The sequence below is a fragment of the Melopsittacus undulatus genome, chromosome 1 (assembly GCF_012275295.1).
Source record: "Melopsittacus undulatus isolate bMelUnd1 chromosome 1, bMelUnd1.mat.Z, whole genome shotgun sequence".
In the NCBI taxonomy this organism is placed as follows: domain Eukaryota; kingdom Metazoa; phylum Chordata; class Aves; order Psittaciformes; family Psittaculidae; genus Melopsittacus; species Melopsittacus undulatus.
Window position 1 is genome coordinate 11246889 of NC_047527.1, and position 16218 is coordinate 11263106.

Here is a 16218-nt window from a genome sequence, read left to right on the forward strand (position 1 = left end):
TTCAGCCTGCACAAATCAGCTACTTCCATATCGTCATTCCCACATGGTTATTCAACCATCAATCTTAAAAACCTTCACTAAAGAGGACTCCATCACATTCCTAAGCTATCTATCTCATTACTTAAATACCTGCTCAAGCACATTGCTGAATTGCTGGCATAGCTGCTGTTCTCAAGATAAGTGTTTTTGCATGTTAAATGACAACTTTAATAATTAATTATATTATGAATATCTTTTATTAACAGATAATCTACCAGCATAAAAGCAAGGCAAATATGCTGCCCGATAAAAAGGTCAGTAGATTAAATCTTTAAATAAGTGAGAACTAAATGTGTTTAGGATCTGGCATGATCTGCCAAGACATAAATAAATGAAAAAAAGCATTAGAACCTCATTCAAAGAGTTAATAGGAAAGAATCAATGCACCTGAAAGTACAATAATAAAAAATGACTGTCTTTCTTCTGCCACTATAAATAAAGCAAATGAAATTCCCTTAGAGGGACACAGAGATGAACAATATGAGAAGATCCTGCATTTTCTATAAAGTATGATTGCATGTTAAACAATTTTGCACAACGTAACACCTCTTGATAATTTACAATGACAACAAATCATTGTAATGTCTGTAGCAGATCATAATTAGGAAAATTAATTTTCTATTGCAAATAGAGTTTTCTGCTGAATTATGACAAAAGAAATATTGCTGCAATGTAATGAGATGCCTGAATGTCTGAATGATAACTGAGCATATGTTTCTCCTTTAAATTACTCAGTTTAGGCTATAGTATTTCTTATTTGGGGTCAGTATTACACCTCAAATAATGAAGAATCACAATTTATTGAAAATTTACCAGTTCCTCTTTCCAGCTGGCTCATTTTCCACATTTGTTTTCTATATTCTTGCAATCCGTCTTTAATATGCAGCTTAACCTTTAGTAGAAAATAAAAAAATAACACAAAAAGACATAACCAAGTCCTGCAAGTTACCTTTACTCAAGTTGTATTAGCCTGAAACACCCCTTTAGCTGAATCCATCAAGAGAGTCCCAATTATGAGCATACAAACCTGCACTCATTTATTTATACGAATGAGCACTGCTGATGAGCCTGGTCATATGGAATATATGAGGTCACAAAGCTGCACGCATGTCCTCAAATAACTTCTGAATCATGGTCAAAAACCATTGCAACGCAGTGCTAGACAAAGCCGCAAATCTTCAAAAAGCTAGTAACATTCCTAAAAGAGAGATGGTGCTAATAAAAAGAATACTGTCAGTAAAAACCCACACTTTCTATGCTAGCATTATTTCCTGTACCCAGAGTTCCTCAGGGTGCAAGTTAGTGGGCTACTGGCTTGAGGAGAAAAAGCTGAAAGTGTTGACCATGTTCATGGTTTCTGCATCAATAGTTCTTGATTCATTAGTAGTTACTGTTTCTTCTGCTCTTGCTCACCAAAAGTCTGGAAACTTCTGAGAAAGATGCAATTTTTCCCCATGAGTGTATTTCCTCCCCAGAAAGGAAGTCATGCAGTAATTCAGAGAATTTTCTTCCCTCATCTGCTGAACAGAAGCTACAAACAGCAGAAAACACTTTATGGGTGAGAAAACATACTTGTTTGTGAGACTGACCCTTTTTAAAAGGTCCAGCTGATGGCAGCAGACCTGTTGTGTGGGCAGTTCCTATTCATCAGAACAAGCCTTTCTCAGGACAGGATTTTTCTCTGGATTCTGGTGCATAGCAACTTCTTTCACGTAAGGGAAAGAAAGAAAGTCCTGTCAGCCACTACAAGACAGGAAGAGACAGATTATAGTTTCCATTCTCAGCATACGGGATCATCTTTCTTTGAATATGAAAAATGTTTGGACCAAAAAAGTGATAAAATATTATTATTTTTATAAAAGAGCTGCACAAAAGGCCAAATCCAAAAGACAAATCCCTCTGGCAATTAAAGATTCTTTTAGCTTCTACAGACACAGTGATCAAAGCAGATGTTATATGCTACGTGCCACAATAAGGTTCAGTTACAGTGATGATACAGGAATATACTAACCTTACTGACACAGCCTGTAACAACCAACTAGTTGCTTATTGTCTTCATTCTGTGACGATTTCACTCAGGAATCATGTTTGTGTGTGTGACGTTATGTGCTTTTCCTCCCATAAGGCTTCTAAGTGCTTTCTTAATAGCTGCATATGTGGATGATAACTCACACCCCATGAAAGAACATTTTGATTGGAGTATGGAGACGATACTGTCACAACGCAATTGGATTTTAGGAGAAATATAGAGCAACCTTTAATCAGAAGTTTATGGGAAGTTTTGGTTAAGCAAAATGTAATTAGCCCTCATGGATCCAGTCTAGGGCATGGCAGCTGACAGTCTCCTGCTCGCAACAGGCATTGTGGGATCTTTTATGGTTATTGTTAAATGGATAAAATTAGAAAAAAGACAATTCTTCCTGTATGCAATGCTGGTGTTTAACCCCTGCCTGCACACAGCCACTCACTGACGCTTTCTTAACCCTGGTGGGACAGAGGAGAGAATAGGAAAACTGAAAAAATTTGTGTGTTGAGATAAAGACAGTTTAATGAAACAAGCAAAAGCCATGCACACAAGCAGAGCAATACAAGGAATTCATTCACCACTTCCCATTGTAATGAGGTGTTCAGCCATCTCCAGGACAGCAGGGCTCCATCACATGTAACACTTATTTGGGAATACAGACATCATCGCTGTGAACATCCCCCCCTTCCTTCTTTTCCCCTCAGCTCTATATGCTGAGCATGACACCCCATGTTGTGGAATATTTCTTTGGTCAGTTGGGATCAGCTGCCTCAGTCGTGTCCCCTCCCAACTTCTTGTGGACTCCAGAGTGCTCACTGGTGGTGTGGTGTGAGGAGCAGAAAAGGCCTTGACTGTGTAAGCACTGCTCAACAGTAAGGAAAAGATCCTTGAGCTATCATAGAGGTCAGATAGGCATTCTACCAACATCCAAGGGTATTAGGCTGGAATTCGCTCTTCCAGTAACAGCTCTTCGAGCAACAGGGCACGCAGCCCTCTTGGCTTGTAGTTACCGATGGAGACAAAACCAGGGCTAACCACCAGCATTAATCACTTCTAAGAACCATGCAATCACACATCATATTGTCTCTTTTCTATAAACAACACTTTTTCCTTGAGTTTTGGTGTGTCTAAGACATGAAGAGACCTGCTTGGTGACGTAATTGTTTGACAAGCCAAGCACAAGTTGTTCAAGTATCTGTGCTTTGCTGAAAAGTGCGATAAGAAAATGTGTTTATCAGCAGCTCCACTCCTGTGCAACTGTGTATCTTCCAGAAATCCCAGTTCACATTAGTTCAATAGTGCCATTAATACATCTGTAGTTAATAGGTAATATTTACTGCTGTTCCCAGAATTAAGTGCCTGGATTGTAACCTCAAATTTGGCTCACCATAACTTGTAAGGGTTGACCTGTCAGAGCAGACACTGCGCAGACACAAATTAAAGCACTACACCAAAGATACCACAGTAAAACTTTAAAGAGGCATTATCAAGGTTAGTGGCTTTCTTACACATTCTTCCATTTACAAATTCATTTGTTTTGTTTTTTCAAATGGCCTTCCCTTTCTTGTGTAATATATCCCAATTTAAAATCAAAATATCTGGTAACAACAGCACCATAAACTATTGTGGAAGGCAACAGAGAGGTGGCAGAAATCATAGAATCACTGAATTATGGTTGGAAGGGACCTGAAAAATCATCTAGTTCCAATCCCCTGCCACTGGCAGGGACACCTTCCACTAGACCATGTTGCTCAAAGTCCCATCCAACCTGGCCTTGAACACTTTCAGGGATGAGGCAGATACAGCTTCCCAAAGGAGTGTTTCAAAGTTAAACTTTGCTTATTTTAGAGAAAGATGTGCTCTCAAGAGGTCCATTTGCAAATCTGTTCAATGCTGAACAGGCCACAGGTCAACATTTTAAGGAATAAGGAGAGTTAACTTTCTGCTAAAGGAGGTGGCAGATGGCAGAAACAAAATGCCTGCATGCAAATGCAGATGCATATATTTATGTCACAAAAGAATTCTGCCATTGCATTACAGATCATTCCAGCACAAATTAGTTGCAATAAAGAGGCTTTGACTGAATTATTTATCTGGTAAATGCTATAAAATTCAATGCCAAAATTCACAGTGTTATTCAAATATAGTTTTAAAAATGAGTGACTATGATAAAGGAATAATATTCAAAATATTCATATTTTTTCATGGGCTACATTATCCAATGAATTTGGTTGAAGTATTTGATCAGTCTGAATTACACAGTGTAAAGAAAGTATATGCAAAGAGAGAAAATGTACATGCATTTCTTCTCATATCTATGGAATTTATCATTGTCATATTGTCCTATTCCTTTAACTGCGTCAGGTGTTTCCAAACACAGAGCTGAAGTGAGTTTGAAGAGCAAAGCACTATGATATTACAAAGAAAAACCTGTGAGGGAAGGCAAATGGATATAGTATGTAATATAAAGTAAGAGCTGAAACACAATTGATCATTCATCCTAGTAACCTCTATACTGTACTTCGTTATTAGAGATTCCCCACTGACATTTGTATCTTCCCTGCATGTATTCGGACCTAAGTGGCAGGCTGTTAGACTAAGGATGGAATCCCAAGGATCTAGAAAGTGCAGACAAGTGGAAACATTTCTAGAGCATTCTTGAAGCAGCTTAGGAAAGAACTGAAAATAAAACATGAGACTTCAAAGAACTGGATTTTTTTGAGGGTTGTCATTCCCTCCATCTTTTTCTCATCTACCTTTTAAACTCTGCCTTATTTTATCATTTTAGTTTAGTTTATAATTTGTTTTATTTTATTGAAGATGTCCTGCACTCTTCTTTCGTCACCCTCTTCATATGTGCTCAGTCATAATTAATTGCCTCATTCTCAGTCGTATCAAATGCTGATAAGAAGAGAGTCTCAAATCCTGCCACCTCCAAAAAGCAGAGATTTAAATCTGAAGCCTTGTTTTACAGCTCAGGTTTGTATTAATTGCACAGTATGGTGTACATTGCCAGATCTTCATTGTTGGATAAATTCAATGGACCTGAAAGTCAACGCAGCTTTTCACAGTACACCTGGTTAATGGAATAAAATTATACAGAAATACATTATGTAAAGGATACTGAGCATGGAAAAAATGACAATGAAAAGTTAGGAAAAGTCCACTGAATTTATTTTTTAAAACCCAGTATTCAAGGAATTTCTCATCTCATTTTGTTTCTAAATATAAGTCTTTCAGCTCATTGGTAACCTTTTCATAATCTCTTATTCCACTCTGTCCCTGTAATGGCTGGTGGCCTTGCCTCTGTTCAAAGGCCTTTCCCCAGCTGGAAACATTTTCTAAAACTGGAAGAAAAGTTTGATTTTTAGCTGGTTTTTAGTGAAGCTGGTTACCCACCCTTAGAAAGAGAACGAGGAGTATGAAGGGGAAAGAAAAAAGAGAAAAACAAAGAGAAAAAAATCTTAATTTTTACCCATATTGAAGTCATCTGACAATCCTTATAAATTGGTATTTTTAACATGTTCCCTCTGCCTTAAAGCACTGCAAGCAGTAACTTTCCTTGGAGCGTAAATGCTGGGCTAGAAGCCAATGAACCAGTTCAAAAAACAGAAGGTCTGTCAACACTCAAAGAAAAATCCCAGCCATTTATTGAACTGATAAAATGCCATTCCTTTTCCACCACCTCTATGGAAACTCCTTTTCTATTCCATCATCCTCCAATTGAGCCTAGCTATTCTTCTCAGCCACTGAACTCCAATACGGTTTGTCTGTCTCTCTCCTTTCCCCTGCTCAGTCTGTGATCTCAGCCACCTTTATATCTCCCATTATCAGCCCCAGCAGCATCTCCACTGTGCTTTGACTGGCAGCACAATCAGAGGTTGCTCTCTCTGGGATACACAATGTGCTCTGGGGAGTGGAGCCCCCCTCACACAAGGAATTAGACTTCCAACAGCATCAAAGGGGTGCAGGAATAGCTGTAGAACTGATGGGCCCCATGATGGGCATTTACAATAACTACTTGCCACTCAGTTGACTTTCAAGATTTGTGGAAAAGCAAGGAGGGGCAATGAGAATTTGCTGAAGAAACAGACAAAAAAGAGAAGAAAACAGCGTTTTCTGTTGCTGAAAAGAGGCATCAGGGTAGTGGGAGAACTAAGAGGGTGTGGAGATTGCAAAGGAGAAGTTTGAAAGCACTCCAGATTACAGAGAGGCCTTAATAACAAAGCTCAGAGCAGATAAGGTGCTTTGATTGGATCTGCTATTGTATTTAAGCATATCTCACTTGAAGTTAACTCAGGCATTTAGGAATGTCTCCATCTCCAGACATGCTGTATTTTCTGATTACAAATTCTCAGTGCACATCCCTGATGCTAAGCAGAGAGTAAAGCCCCTCTGAGAGTGAAACTAAGGTGCTAAGGCATTTGAATGCCTATGGAGATTGTCTTAAAGGTAAGTCTACCAATCTATTGGTCCAGCTGTTTCAGATCAACTTTGGCAACTGCTCTCACCCAGATGAAACTGTCAAGTCTCTATTCCTTCATTTACAACAGATATTTACAGTGAAATATACAGTCCTGTTTCTTCTGCTGGGCTTGTTTCTAAAAGTGGGCAATGGGGACAAGAGGTCAGATGCAGAAGGGAAGAAAATCAGAGGCAGGAGATGCAGTGCTGGTATTTGCTGATGGCAACTGCTCACAGCCTGCAGTTTTCAAGGGTGATCTGAACACAACATAGGAACAGACAGGCCTGGTGGGAAGATTTAGGAGCAAACCCTGCAGTTGAGCAGAACTTCCTAAATGAGGCTGAACAGCTTCTGGGGTCAACTGAAGCTTTTTGTACAGAATACAGGGTATGCAGTAAATACAGGTGGCAGATTTAGGCCAGTGTCTCACTATCAGTGTAAACAGAGGCACTATGTAACCCTGGAGCTCTGTCTTGAAAGTGATGGTGGCTCATTGCGGGAGAACACTACATTTTCCACTTTCAGACCTTCCCTTGATTTGTGTTGCAGGCGTAACACTGCTGCTTTAAAAACAGCTCCCGAATCCCCATCATCACAAAATTCTAACTCAACATGTTAAGGACAGTAAAAATTGGTTTAGGGTTGTTTTGACAAATAGCACTAGAAGTTTTAGTCTGGGAATTACTGCCAGAGGTGAGGCAGAAACCTTTCAGAAGGAGTGGAAATAGACCTGCTAGGGAGCACCAGTGAAACAATCTGCGTGAGTTTTATGCAGGGAAGTTGCAGACAGAACAGGTTTGCACATGTCTGTGAACCAAATGAAGAAATAAACAGAAAACTTCTCAAAGCCGTCAAAGAAAGAAAATCCCTTCTAATGAAAACAATAAACCCCCCCAGCATTTTTGGGAAACTCAGACACTTATGAGAGTTTTGATACAGGAATAAAAAAGAAATGTCATTGTGCAGCTTGTGAAAAAGTGAACTTTTATGTTGTTTTTATTAAGGTGAAATCACCCTATACAGTAGCTAGGGAATATTGGTATGCAGCTGAAAGAAGGTTGTAAAGGCATTTGCCTGGAAGAAATAGGGATGTTTGTTTCCCTAACATGGAAAGACAGGTACAACGTGGGAAAGAAATGGAAGAGGAAAAGGCCACTCTGCTTCGTTTGTCACCTTTCTTTTAGGAAGGCAGAAATTCTTAATGAATATTTATGAATATCAGTTTATCATAATCATTCCAAATTAGGTAACGCTTGGGAAGTTTTTACTCATAAATACTTCAAGATGCCTCCAAATTTAGAGTCTGCAGGACTTATATGGCAAGAAAATAAGGTTTACCTCATCTACTCTTAGCATTTGCACTTAAAACATAAAAAACTCTATAGAAGACATTTTTACCCAAACTAACAATGTCAGACTATTCATAATCAGTGGTCATTACCAAAGCAAAATTCATATGACAGTTACTTTAGGAAGAGGCAAATTTTAGGACAAGATGCCCTGAGATATGTCAGCATCTCTGCAATACCTAAAGAAGGAGACCTCAAATAACTAAAATAAAGGCTGAGTCTACATGACTAACATTTTATCCTGAACAATTAGATGCCACTTAGAAAATCTATGGATGATGATACAGTTAGAAATTACTGGTCTAATGTTACATCCAACCAGTGTGGGTTGATGAATCTTGGATTTCTGGGTCTTCTAAGAAAAAAACATTTATGACAAAGGAAAAAGCACCTACCTCAGAGCTAAGCACTTCAGTCCATCTATGTATCCATCCCCTTTAGTTTCTGAAGAGACCACAGCAGTGACATCTACAGGCATCACTCACCAAATATCCATGCATGTGCATACATGTTCTGATCATGCATGTGCTCTGCTAGACTCACACACCTGAGAAATTGGGTCAAAATATCCTTTTCCCTAGCTTTTGCATGATAATATGCCAATTTTATGGTAGTGTTAACCAATGGATTTGCAGTGCCCTTGTTTTCTGGGTGACATACTCAAGAAGTAGGAGAGAATGGCAAAGGTATAAAGGTGGGTATTGTTAAATAAGGACTCATCACCTTTTTATGAGGACCCATCACCTCATTATAAGGACACATCATTCATTTTTCCTTAAGCACCTCATATCCTCCAGAGCCAGACTGGCCAAAGAATTCACAAGATAACAAGGAAGTGCATAGACAGCTTTTCAGGAGATATGGCCATAAAGTACTATTATTTGAGGAGGCATAGGCACCCTTTTGAAAAATCATTGTGGATGCTGTAAAACCTGAAACCTGACCAAAAGTAGTGAGGACCATGACTTTTGCTTCACATGAAAGATTTTAGTGTCATTAAGCAAGATGATGCACAGGCTCAAAAGAGAAAACATCACTTCTTGAAACACTGACACCACAGAGATTGTCCTTGGAGGTCTTCCCATCCAAGAAGTGATCCCAAATGACCCTGCTCCTTTTATGCAGTGTGACATCCAGAGCTCAGGATGATAGACTGCATGCCATATGCTAGATCTTTCTGTTTGCTAAAAATAGGATATTTTTTCTATCATGCTAGGGACAAGTCAGTGTAAATGTGACCAGAATCCTGGCACAGATCCATAAAGCTGAGATGAACAACAGAGGTCCTTCCTTCAGGCTTATCAGACAGCAGCCTAATCTAAAACCTTCAAGGACAGGAAGGGAAAGGCAGGGATGGCAAACCGATAGCTTATTTTGCCTTAAATGCTTTCCTTACTTTTTGAGCTCTATTTCTTTTATGGAGTAACATGCACACTTCAGCCTCTGGTAATGCTGATGGAAGAACCAATGCCAATTAAACATCCTTTTCTCTCTGCGCCCTCTTTCCCTTTCTCTCTTGGACACTGCCAGCGTTAGATACCTCACGTAAAAGATTTCAAAAGGTTAGAAAATGCTGGCACAGTAACTGTGCTCACAGCTGCTTCTCCTTCCTTTGCATTAGCACCTATTGCATGTTTGATCTGAAATTCACTTGGAAGCTGTTAAACAAACATAAGTTATTTTTGAGGGACATAATCTCCCTTTTTCTGACATTCCCTAAAAACCCCATCCTGCTGAGATTCCTGGAGGCTCCTGGAGAAGTGCCACCAGTCTGAGCTTTATTTCCTGAGTGCTGTTATTGCCAGTGCATCTACTTACCTGTCCAGTTTCCGACACAGCTGGTATCCTTGTCTTTGTACTTTTGAATGTACTACAGAAAGGGTACAAAATGCAATGTTTACATCCAACTCGTGGGTGGATCCAGCTTTTGGTGTTACTCCCTGCTCATAAAACCAAGGCCAGTTTCATCAACTGGTCCCTCCCATTAATAAGAGCTGCTGAATGGGAAACAAACTGTCCATCACCATTTCCATAATCAAGGGTGTTACTCACTTTTCAGGTTTTAAGATGTTTCTTTATCCCCACAGCTGCTCTGCTCTCTCCCCAGGTTTGTCTCCTGCCGTGACTAGATGGCAGCTACACAAAGAGCTCATTGGCATCCAGCACAGAGGTGGGGATATCAGCCTTTTCTGAGAAGGGAGGAGGAATGGGCAGGAACCACAAAATGGATCAGTTGTTGGCAGAAGAAAAAATTGCTTCATCAGTGGCTGATCTTCTTTAGGATGCACCACACATACCCACCCTCCACCACCTCACTGCCCGCTCGCCCTTGCCAACATTCCTCATCACCTTGGCTGTGCCAAATGCCACATCGACTCTTTGTGCTGCCATGATCTAGCCAAGGCTGCAGCAAGAAGAAAGAAAGCAGGAATGATTTTAGGAATGATTTTTTTTCTTTCTTTCTTTCTTTTTTATCCTTTCATTTTTTTTCCTCTGAAATCAGTTACAAGTGATAAGTCAACGTGAAAAACCTTCATGACTGCTGCAGAAATAGACCTTTGTTTTCTATCTCAAAAAGAATCTAACCTGAAAAACCCTGCAGATACACAAGATTAATTTTCACTACTTTGTTTCATGCTATTTATAAGAACCTCTTGCTGAGTTTCAGATTTTATGGCTCAGCCTGCTGGCTGAATGTACTTCTGTCCACTCCTGAAGCCTGATTGATTAGTGCTGCTAGCCAAATAGCAGCCTGTATCAGCAGGCCCAGGCATGCAGGCTGGAACATGGCTCACAATACTTGTTTTGAATTCCCACATTTATACAGGAGCACACTGCAGAAAAGACCTTGGTGCATAAGCAGCACGAAACCTTCAGCTTGGTTTCCTGAGCCCATGTTTTGCAAATCTTAGGCAGATCTTGGATGAGATCAGGCAGGGAGCACTGTGAGGACAGGAGCACTGTCTAGAAGAAAGGGTCAAGCTGATCTCCTGTAGGACAGTGGGAGAGTGACAGAGTTCAAGCACACAGAGTTTGCAATGGCCTTCGTGGTTTGAGCATGATGCTCACACATCGGGTTGTACACTGGAAGCAGTAGGAGTCAACTGAGTGAGTTGTACTCTGGGGTGTAAGACTTGACCATTCTTAATATGTCTGTGAGTATGTGACAGTATATAAATATCAGACCTGGATGAATATTTATCCCAGTTCTGCACAAAATAGCTAACATTGTAAGCAGATATCCCAGATTAAAAAACAAGGAAGTTCAGTAAAAAAATCCATATGCTCCCTCTCTTTGTTCCTGCCTCCGATCTGTCTTGAACCTCAGAAATTAGTAAATTAAACAGGAGTCCCCAGCAGTAGCTGTTTTGGAAAGAGCTATTAATTTGTACCCAGAATAAAGAAATCTGCCGATACATTGAATAACCTTGAGTTAAAATTTTTACATCACAGTCTAATTTATTTTAAGTAATTCCTCAGAAAGCAGAGTACTAAACCTGGAAAGAATGTCAATAGAAGGCAGCAAATATCCCTGAGCTAAACTTCCAGCCTGAAGGAGTGGGAAATGGGAAGGGCTGCCACACAAATACCACCTGGCACGAATGCCATGCTTGCCCTCCTGTAGCATTGAGCTCAGATTTATCCAGATGCTTAAAATGTTCCTCCCTCATTGTCATGATCATCACAGTGTCTGAGCACTCCCGAGTGCCTTACTCTATGGCACTTCTCCTGCTTTTACAGGTGGGAACAGAGACAGTTAGACTACATGACTCACTTGAGAGTCCAGCGAAAACGGCAAGGACTGCCCAAATGCTCGCTGCACACTAGAATTAAGCAGCTTTTCCCTTAAGTGCATACTTAAAGAATCTCCAAGGACTCCAGTAGGCCATCTTAATGGAGTATTAGTTACAGCTTAACTCTAATAGAAAACAATTTAAAAGATTCACTGGATGGTTTCTTAAGATTGCCTTGCCTCAATGGCCCTGATCTTCAGCAATATATATAGACCTTATCCCTACTGATTTCAGTGGGAGCTATTCATCTAAACAAAGTCAAACTGCTGAGTTCTTGAGCAGTGTCTTGTGCCTTGTTTCATGTTCTGCTAGGAGCACATTCGTTTCTAGTAGTGTTCAGGACAGAGGATGCTTTGGTTAACCAAAAACCAACCTTTACTTTTAGACTGGATTTTGGAGTTCTGCCTCTGTGCACTGCAGTACACTTCTTCTTTTTAGAGATCATAAATTAGCTTTGGACACATCAGGCGGCATCTTCACTTAAGTGGCAACAGTAATGGAAGAGGAAAGGGAAGCCAACAAGTTCAGCTCTGAGGAGCACCATCCAAGCCAGCAGAAACAGCAGGTTTTGGTGTGTTACATACCTCACACAGTACTTTGTTTGGTTTCTGATCTCAGGACACAAAGGAATAGTCTGCATTTGTGGCAGTAAATCAAAGTCCAGCATTTCCAACAACAGACTGTTCTCAGGAATACAGTGCAGTATGCAGCACCTTCCCTGTATAACCACATTGCTCTGGAGGGTTGTGCATCTGTTCCTCACTGTGTAAGAATTGTTTAGACAGGATCAAGGCTACAAGGAACTTTGGGGTGAGGATTCCCTATACATGTCACGGGAAAACATTGTGTGAGTCAAGCCTGCAGGTTTGAACTGTGTGTTGGCCAACTTGAGTCTATGTTAAGGCATAATTTGATAATGCAGCTATGAAAACAGAACGCTAAACCTAGAAATCTAAGTGCTGGCAATGATACCTCTGTTACAGTTGTGATAGAGACAAGCATGTTTGTTAAAAATAAGCTTACATGTTTCTCTCCCTTTATCCACCTGTGAAGAACTGTAAGGCACACATTGTAGTGCATGTTTGAAAAGTGGGTTGAAGGACTAATATTAACTATGGCAATGTACTATTTATAAGTTTCATTTTACTGTAGCATACTGATGTTGAAGCTCATGGGGGAAAGCTCTGTTGCTACCTGAAGAACCAGAGAACAGGTGGGAACAGACTTGTCTGCATACGTACAGGGCTGCTTTGGTTAAAATCCTTTTAAACCCTGATGATACAGATAAAGAAATCCAACCATATCACACTATTAGTAGACAATTAAAAACGACTCGTTAGGAACCTGAGGAAACTATAACCTGGATACAATCACTGCCCATATCTCATCTTCACATTAGGGCAAGACTTGGATATTAAACAGACCTTTGTTCCTGACCCCTTCTTTCCCATGTCATGATTTCAATACACAGCTGCTACTCAACAGATCCTCAATTTGAGTACTTAGGGCCAAGAGCTTGGAGCATGGTAGGTGACACATGCTTAGACGAACAGACATAGTCAATATGAATCTGGGGTTTAGCCAGCAGCTATTTTTACTTACTGTAGGATGGGACAGACTGGGAAAAAAGGAAGAGGTATCTAAGGAGGAGCTAATCCCTGGTGTAACACTCCTGCATGATGATTTTTAATATCCATGCAACAATGAGAGCAAAATCAACTTATGTAGACTCAGGGCTCTGATGCCAGCCGAGCTTTGCAAGAGGCACAGATGTGAATGCAGAATGAGAATGCAGAAGACACCAGATGTTGGTGGAACCAGAAGAAGAAACCGAGACAAAGTGGCACTCACACATCACCATGGGAGGATAGAGTTGCTGCTCACTGCATGAGATGTAGAAGCTGTAAGTCTCAGATGTGAAATGATAAGAGAAAAGCAGTTTGGTGGCAGATTTTGCCATTCAAATACATATGGAAGAAGCAAGGAAGCAGAGTTAACTGCTGTAGTGACTCCCTCCCCTTCCCTCTGGCACCCTCTTTTACACACAGGGAGATGAGATTTCAGTGGCAGGCTAGGTGGCACCCTTTGGGTTTGCTCAGGGCAGGAACAGTGTACCAGGACTGGACAAAAAGCATGAGACAGACTTCTCCCAGTGGCATCATCAGCCAGTGGGAACAAGTTGTTTGCCAGAGGCAATGGAGACTCAAAGGGGAAAAAGAGCATTCACGAAAAAGATAAAAGCATTTGTTCAGGAGATGTTCTGTGGCAAAACTGCAAGGAGCTGCAGATGCAGATACTGTGAGAGCAAGTGTTTGGCTTATTTGCATGCTTACATTGGTGACTCAGTGTTGTGGTGTTTTTAATAAATTATTGCTGTGTCTTTTTCTCTATTGTTAAAGCTTCCGTTGTTTTATGTACTCAGGAAAGAGATCTTAAAGTCATTGAGGACAGGATTCTTTTTGAAGCGTCAGTTCAATGCCCTGCAGCAGTCAAAGAGGCAACTGAAACATTTAGAGTTATTAGGAAAGGCACTGGGAAAACGTTCTCTCTTTGGGTCCCTGCATAAATTCACAATGAGACACATCCTGGATATGGCACACAGCACTACAAGACCTCTTCAGACAGCAAAGATACAAAGAAGGAATAATTTGGGATTCCAAAAAGCCTCCACACAAAACCTCTGTTTGGAAAGCATATGAGTAGGTGGGAAACAGGGTGAAAAAATGGCAGGAAGGGAAATAATATAAAGCAATTAATGGTATGGGAGGTGCAGTGAAAGTATCTGGTGACAAATTTAAGCTGCAGAACTTACTGTTGAGAGCTTACAGAGGCCAAAACTGTGAAGGAATTTGGATGGGAGAAGGCATATTAATGGAAGATCAGCAACTGGTTGAGAGGCAATCTGTAGCCCTGGCAGGCTTCCAAATTAATGAGGTATTATTATTCATGTAAACTCTTCCTTACACTCCCCTCAAATATATTTTATTCTCTGTTCTGATAGTTGCTAACATAACAGCTTCAGCATTTCTCTTCTACACCAGCAGAGATGAAAGACGTTTCTCTTAAACTTTCCTCCTGGGCTTTTCCTTTTCCCAGATTTCCAGGAAATGACTGTGTGTTGGCAGGGGTGCCCATACGAACAGGGCCAGAGTGGTACCTGGCAGACAGGTTCCTGTAGCATCCCCATGCATGGTCCTTCAGGAGTCAGGATGAGGCCATGTATGTTGTGGCATCCCTGCAGGAAGGTGGCCTTGTGCCCCATAACTGAAGGGTATTTCTGCAACTGACAGCCCCCCCATCCCCTCCCCATTTCCCTACTGCTTCTGTGACTGACGTGCAGAAAGGGAAGTGGCCTACCAGTGCAAAATGGAAATGATGCTGTTCTTCATTTATTAACCAGGAAGGGAGTGTGAAGGAAGAATTACAGAGACCAAGTGCACAGCTTGAAGCTCCGCACTATAGCAACAGCAGAGATAAGCAGAGACTCTGCAACGCTGTGTGTGCTCCACATATCAAGAACAAACAAAAAGTACTTTGGCTTAAAAAATCCCATAAACCCTTACTTTGTGCATTGCTTGTGCTACCTGGAAAACATTGAGTATTCAAGGTATGCTCCCTGGCTCTTATGAGAGTCATCTCAGGCTTCTGAGACAGCAATGGACCTCACCATGCCCATGTTCACGATATTTCACCCAGCCCTGAGCAAACATGATAGACACTCTCTTTGTTAATTAATACCCATCATGCACTTTCCCTCCCAGGGTAGCCAGTGCTCGTTCTGCTAGTAGTTGAGTAGCTTCACCACATACATGCATGATGTGATTTTTTTATGTAGGATTTGTTATTATCCATCTCAAAGGCAGATCCCTTAAGTAATGCCTGTTTTCAGGACAGTGAACTTTCATTATGTTTAGCTACAAGGATGTTTTCCTGGGCTACATGAGACTTTGCATGCAAAACCAGATCATTTTTGTCTGGGTTTTCATTTGGTGGGGTTTTTTTTTCCCTTCTCTTTAAAAAAGTTTGAGATGCTAATTACAGATATCAGAAACATACTCAGTTCACATGGTTTATTGTCACAGCAGAAAGAGAAAAAAATAAGGGGACAGAAGGAAGATAAATTTGTGCTAGTATTTAGAAATCCTTCACTGATTTACAGTCTGACTGAAGATAAACAATTCACAATGCCGTAATCATGGAACTAGTTTTGCGTCACCTCAGCCAGCTGGCATACTTTATCTCTTCAGCCCATCTTTTTATACTTTTCCTTTCCCTTGTGTTTCGGTTTAAGCCCAGTCAGCAACGCAGTTTCTCTCTCACTCCCTCCCTTCTTTCCTCCCCCCACTCCTGGAGTGATGGGGAGGAGAATCAAAAGAATGTAACTCTCATGGGTTGAGATACCAACAGTCCAGTAACTAAGGTATAACACAAACCACTACTGCTACCACCAATAATAATAATGATAAGGGAAATAAGGGAAGAGAATACAACCACTCACCACCTGCCGACCAATACCCAGCCTGACCCAAGCAGTGAACGAGCCCT